At 36.7% G+C, this 7,500-nt stretch overlaps 1 protein-coding gene across 1 annotated transcript in view; it reads right to left on the reverse strand.

Moving 5' to 3' along the window:
* LOC137641603 (uncharacterized) overlaps window positions 1–84 on the reverse strand; it is a 92,852-nt gene extending 92,768 nt beyond the window's left edge. The window contains 1 exon segment of the mRNA XM_068374322.1: window positions 1–84. This exon segment is cut by the window's left edge and continues 502 nt beyond it. The gene's annotated coding sequence lies outside the window, so the exon portion shown is untranslated.
* Window positions 85–7,500: the final 7,416 nt, after the last annotated feature.

A 7,500-nucleotide genomic window follows, 5' to 3' on the forward strand; every position in this document is an offset into this window, starting at 1 on the left:
GGCCTGGCAGGTTGGTATACAGATCCGTTCCTGGCCACTGCCGTGTGCACACTAACTGGCGTCGTCCAAGGCTTGTAGTTTCTTCGGAGATCTCAATTCTCCGGAGCCCAGACCCATTCCGCCACCTTCGACACACCCTTAAGCTCCACCCGATACAGCTTCAAGGGCGGGGCTCCCGGGAGGAGAGCGGGATTCTGAGGGAGAGCTGGGTACTGCTCTAAAAGGATGTCGCGTAAGTAAAGAGTTCTTTGCGCGATTTTTGTTTGTCACTGCAAGTGATGTAAGGATGAGAGGACATGCGAGGTCAGCGTGATCCTGCTTCCATTATTTGAAAGGTTTAAAGCCTATATGGTATCACGACGCTTCCCCTCCACCCCTAAAAGTGTCAATCATTGCGATGTGTCATCTAGTGTCTAATATGAATTTTGTTGATGAGTTCTATACGTTCAGTATATCATTCTCTCTCTCTCTCTCTCTCTCTCTCTCTCTCTCTCTCTCTCTCTCTCTCTCTCTATATATATATATATATATATATATATATATATATATATATATATATATATATATATATAGATATATATATATACATCCTGTCACGCTGTGTGAAGAGGTGGAGTACTCCTACCTGGTGACAGGAGGTAACTCGAGAGGTACACTCAGAAACCACACTCTCCCCCAAATTGCCGAACTAACGGTTTGTAGTGAGGAAAGGGGGGTGGGTGGGAAGGGTTGAATCTGTGTGTGCATATCTATCTAAATATCTAGACGTCATTTTTGACGGCTCGAGTACACCAGTAATATAATACTTAAGGTGAACAATACTTGCAGGCGTTTACAGGAATGAACGCCAATGAATGTCAGGCAGTAAGATGTTCGTTGCTCCGCTGATCCCGCGATCAGTGAAGTTGAACGAGCCACCCTCATTGAAATCCTGAACCCGTGACCATTTGGCTTGCAACATGGTCCCAGATATTGATGCTTAAAAATTTGCAACAGACCTTGAAAGTCACAATAAGTCCAGATAAGTCAACAGAGGGTAACAGCAAACCACGAGAATTGGTTAAATATCTGATAACGAGTGTACGCGACCCGTCAGAAATTACGCCTAGATATTTAGATAGATATGCACACATTCCCACACAGATCCAACCCTTCCCAATCCCATCCCCCTTTCCTAACTTTTACCGGCTGGTTCGGCAATTTGTGGGAGATTGTGGTTTCCGAGTGTACCTTTCGGGGTAACTCCTCACACCACGGTATGACTACTACCTCTCCTTCAAGGGGAGACCGAATGGTCATACGATTGGCAATGCCGCTCAGCGTGACAGGAAATAAATATATTTATATATTTAGCCAGATACTTGATATTTATCAAATGGTGGAAGATTAGGATTTAAGGCAGAAGAGTTCGAAGTTACTCAACTAATTGGATGTAATGAATTATTTGGTTAAGTAAACAAAAAACCCAGTTATATTAAGAGATATCTCAAAAACATTAGCGAGACATAAATATTTCTCACTTGAACCTAAAATTTCGAGTCCAATTGAAGTTTACAGTATCTAATTAAGTTTAATGAAAATACTTGCATATTAATCGATGTATTATCCGCGTCCCTTACCGAAGAACTTTTGGCACCAGTTTAGTTCTGGGTCAGAAGCATTTCAGTCAATCAGCATTAGTTATCCAATAAATGTAATTTGGATAAGAACGAAAGAAAGCAATTGCGAAATTATATCAAATCACTCTAGATCTTCATCTGAATACAAGTTACCATTTATATGCGTATTTTTTCTAGTTACTGTTCTTTTATTTAGAAAACGTTACTTGTATTATCTATTTTATCATTAATAATCTCTTTACAGTTGATGGAGTCGTTACTGTTGTTCCTGTCATTGTTGTTTTGAGAGAATTCAATTGTAGTAGCAACATTCTATGCAGAAGAACGAACGTGTGTAGAAAAGGGGGAAGCAGAGTGATAAGACACGAATGAAATAGCTAAACAACCTTTGACAAAACTATTAGCAATGATTAATAATAACTAAAGCTAAACAATATTGCAACTGTGTGAGGATGCAGAAAACATATAATGAAACATAATAACACTTACATTAAATTATTACAGCATCAAAAATAAAGAAAATCAAAATGGTGAAATATATAATATAGGTTTATAAAATAATGGAATGATTTGAAGAGCAACTTATTAACTTTCAAATCTGGTCAAAGTAAAACTATGGAAAATAATCACCCACCCCTGAAATACCTACCTATAGTTTTATCAAAATTTGGAAAAGATACAAAGTACATCTGGATTATCTTGAGACTTTCAAAATCATGGAAAATGGTCACAAACGTCTATTGTAATTACCCACCAAGTTTTTATTAAAAACAGATTTAAAAAGTTAACATTTTCATTAATTGGTGACCTAAGAATAATCATCAACACTAATTTCCAACCTTACCATGTTTATGAAAAGCAGATAAAATAAAAGTATGACCTTCAAATTCACCCGTGACCCTAAAAATTAGTTCAAGGTTAAAATTGTCTAGGATACTGTATTCCATTAACGACCATCCCACCAAGATAGCAGCCTAAAACTTCAATCTCAATAAAAGAAAATTTAATTGTGACCTTTAAAATATGTGACGCAAAAAGACAGGTCAAGCCTAATAATACTCAAAACATGGTATCGCATTCTAAGAATCAGAGGTCTCTAACTATCATAGTTTCTAAGATATAGAAAGAAAAACGCTAAGATTTTGGCCTTCAAATTGACCAGTGCTCTTGAAAAAAAATCCAGATAAAAAATATATGAGAAAAATATTCACCAACGCCCAAACTCTCTACCATTCAAGGTTCAAAAATAGGAAAATTAGATCAATGTATACTTGCAATAATAACACCACCACCACCGCCACCACCACCACCAACAACAACAACAACAACAACAACAACGATTACGATCATTTTCATTCTACATTGTGAAAAATAAATAACACATGGAGATAGCTTCAAGCATAAATCGTTACATAATTCTATGCCTCTATGCCTTGTAAATGAGAATTTATCCTAATCAAATAATCATAGATGCTAGATAATAAATATTACGGGATATAAGATTTTATACCTTGATTTTTGTCTCTAGCAGTTTTAGATTTTTTTTTTAATCAAATCACACCCTTTTGCCTTTTATTTTCTTTTGCTACAAAGGTTTTACGAACCCGGAGAAATGAGAAAAAACAAACTTCCTTTTTGAAGAACGGAAGGTTAAAATAGCCGAGCGAGACAGCGACAGACAAGGGAAAAGAAACTGCCACCGAAATGCAATAGAAGAGAGAGAGAGAGAGAGAGAGAGAGAGAGAGAGAGAGAGAGAGAGAGAGAGAGAGAGAGAGAGAGAGAGAGAGAGAGAATAATATTTCTGTGATCGAATTGGCGTTTACTTAAACCTGGACCCTCTACATTAGTGGTGCTATGGCGCCACCTATGAATACATAGCCATGTGTGTGTCCAAGGACAAATGCCCCGTCTAAACGAAGAAAAAAGACGAAGTGGCTTAAAACAGAGGTCGTTCAAACGCTAAACCTTATAATTTTTTACGCTGGCAATTTGTATAACCTAAAATTTTACACATTTTCCTTATGGAGGCATCAAATCAAACGTTCCGAGAAGACTTTGGTGTTGATAACACCATGTCTGAAGTTTGCCATCTCTGAAATTGGGGTTGCACGAAATGGTTTAAATTCCGCTCGTGAATGACAAGAGGCAAGGGACAGTGACATTGTCTCGCTAGTTGGACAATGCCCTAAAAACTAACCATATACTGTATACATATGATCAACGCCCGAGGTTCTTCTCCACCCAAGGACCAGGGTGGGAGAAGAAATAGCTGCTGATGACGCAACAGGTAGACCTATATGCTCCCAGAGACCGCCCCCCCCCCCTCCCATTCTTAGTTCATAAGGATGGTGAGGCTGCAGACACTTCAGGAAACTATCGAAGGAACGTTTTTAATAGTCCGCCAAACCCACAATAGCAGTTGTTTGTGTAAATTGTTCTGATCCAATTCAGCTCCTATTATTATTATTATTATTATTATTATTATTATTATTATTATTATTATTATTATTATTATTACAAAAATAATGCAAACTGAAGGAGAGTAAAAACAGTTAACGATATCAGTTGAGGATAAAAAAAAAAAAATAACAGGGTAACATAAATTTACGAAAACAACATCTGGAACATGTGTCAGAACTACTAAAACGACGGTGTGTGTCCTTCTACATTGATATTCCAGCTTCACTTAAACTTATCTAAAAATGCTTACCAGCAACATATCGAAGCTAAAAGCTTCTGCTTCTGTCTACCTGTTATACTTTTCTCCATGTATATATATATATATATATATATATATATATATATATATATATATATATATACACATATATATAAATATATATATATATATGTGTGTCTGTGTCTGTATATATATTTTTATATACATAACATATAAATATATACATATTTATATGTATATATATATACACATATAAATATATATATATATATATATATATATATATATATATGTGTGTGTGTGTGTGTCTGTGTCTGTATATATATTTTTATATACATATACATATAAATATATATATATTTATATATATATACATATATATATATGTATATGTGTGTGTGTGTGTGTGTGTGTGTGTGTGTGAACCCAGAAGGAACCCTAGATCCGCCGGGGTCTCCGGACTCATGCACATATTGCCGGTAGTCGGCAGTCAAAAGTGCATTTACAACAGATTTATTATTCACTCAAATAGAATTCATTTCCTCCCTTAAACCTGTCATATTAACCCTATGTTAGTTACTTTTTGCTAAACAAATTATTAACTACCCCGGTAGACCACGAACCATACTCTAAAGCAAAGATGAGTCACAATCTGACATTGTTATTACTACTTTTATATACCAATACGTAATAAGAGCTTATGAAACTCGGGTATCGGGGAAGAATACAGAGTTGGCAGGTGCTCCGCCATCAGATGCTGCCAAATGAGTAAGAGAGAAGAAACTAGAACATCATACATCTGTATTCCACGAGAGATATCAGTCCACTCACACCACATATCGGATGATCATAGGCATCCATACACTTTCGGGTCAAGTCGCGCATTTACAAGTAATGCAAACGTCTTTATGGAACAAGAGAAAAAACAGACATTAACTCGGTGAGGATGTTACCAGAGAAAAGACTGCCCATATGTGACAAAATGGAAAACAGGTGGAAAATCAGTATCGTAAAACTGTCAAAACACTGATGGAAATAATACACATATCTAAAGCACAGACGCGCATAAGCACACACACAAACACAAACACACACACACGCACACACACACAAACACACACACACATATATATATATATATATATATATATATATATATATATAGATATATATATATATATATATATATATATCTATCTATCTATCTATATATATATATATATATATATATATATATATATATATATATATATATATATATATATATATATATAAAACACTAAGCCGTACCCCCAAAAGGGTTGGCATCGTGGAAAAAAATCACAAGGCACAGTCTCATTCTTCCTTTAACCGTTGAATCGTGTTGGAATCCAGTTCTTTCAGATACACAGGAAGCTCATCAGCAGTGCATGGATCCCTCCTACACAAATTGCACTATTCTCAATTAGACTTCCGCAGCATTTATTATTCCCCTTCTAGGCCTTTCCTTTACATTTAAGAGCTTCTCAATTTTATATTTTCTCACTACCCCAAGGTCGTTCGTGCTTTCTACACGTCCAAACCACCTTGAAATAATGATATCTCTTTATACATATATTAAAGCCTTTTCACCACTTTTCAAACATATCTCCACATTTTTCACACTTCTCCAAACGTATCTAAAAATATTTCACACTTCTCCGTTGAATCTCCATATGTTTCACACCTATCCAAAGTACCTACACATTCTTCACACTTCTCCATCATATCTCCACATTTTATATGTGTATGCATTTTACAGTGCATACACATTTTTCACACTTATACAACGTATCTCGGCATTTTTCCACTTCAATGCATCTACAATTTTTTTCCGCATTTCTCCTACGTATCCACATTTTTCACATTTCCCCAACGTATCCACTTTTCACGCTTCTCCAACGTATCCAAAATTTTCAAACTTCTTCAACGTATCAACATTTTACTCACTTCTCCAACGTATCTCCATATTTTCCCACTTCTCCAACGTATCTCCATATTTTCCCACTTCTCCAACGTATCTCCATATTTTCCCAATTCTCCAACGTATCTCCATATTTTCCCACTTCTCCAACGTATCTCCATATTTTCCCAATTCTCCAACGTATCTCCATATTTTCCCACCTCTCCAACGTATCTCCATATTTTCCCACTTCTCCAACGTATCTCCATATTTTCCCACTTCTACAACGTATCTACACCTTCCCCACTTCTCCAACGTATCTCCATATTCTCCCACTTCTCCAACGTATCTCCATATTTTCCCACTTCTCCAACGTATCTCCATATTTTCCCACTTCTCCAACGTATCTCCATATTTTTCCAATTCTCCAACGTATCTCCATATTTTCCCACTTCTCCAACGTATCTCCATATTTTCCACTTCTCCAACGTATCTCCATATTTTCCCACTTCTCCAACGTATCTCCATATTTTCCCACTTCTCCAACGTATCTCCATATTTTCCCACTTCTCCAACGTATCTCCATATTTTCCCAATTCTCCAACGTATCTCCATATTTTCCCACTTCTCCAACGTATCTCCATATTTTCCACTTCTCCAACGTATCTCCATATTTTCCCAATTCTCCAACGTATCTCCATATTTTCCCACTTCTCCAACGTATCTCCATATTTTCCCACTTCTCCAACGTATCTCCATATTTTCCCACTTCTACAACGTATCTACACCTTCCCCACTTCTCCAACGTATCTACACCTTCCCCACTTCTCCAACGTATCTCCATATTTTCCCACTTCTCCAACGTATCTCCATATTTTCCCAATTCTCCAACGTATCTCTATATTTTCCACTTCTCCAACGTATCTCCATATTTTCCCACTTCTACAACGTATCTACACCTTCCCCACTTCTCCAACGTATCTACACCTTCCCCACTTCTCCAACGTATCTCCATATTTTCCCACTTCTACAACGTATCTACACCTTCCCCACTTCTCCAACGTATCTACACCTTCCCCACTTCTCCAACGTATCTCCATATTTTCCCAATTCTCCAACGTATCTCCATATTTTCCCACTTCTCCAACGTATCTCTATATTTTCCACTTCTCCAACGTATCTCCATATTTTCCCACTTCTACAACGTATCTACACCTTCCCCACTTCTCCAACGTATCTACACCTTCCCCACTTCTCCAACGTATCTCCATATTTTCCC

Source organism: Palaemon carinicauda, chromosome 5 (assembly GCF_036898095.1).
Source record: "Palaemon carinicauda isolate YSFRI2023 chromosome 5, ASM3689809v2, whole genome shotgun sequence".
Classification (NCBI taxonomy): domain Eukaryota; kingdom Metazoa; phylum Arthropoda; class Malacostraca; order Decapoda; family Palaemonidae; genus Palaemon; species Palaemon carinicauda.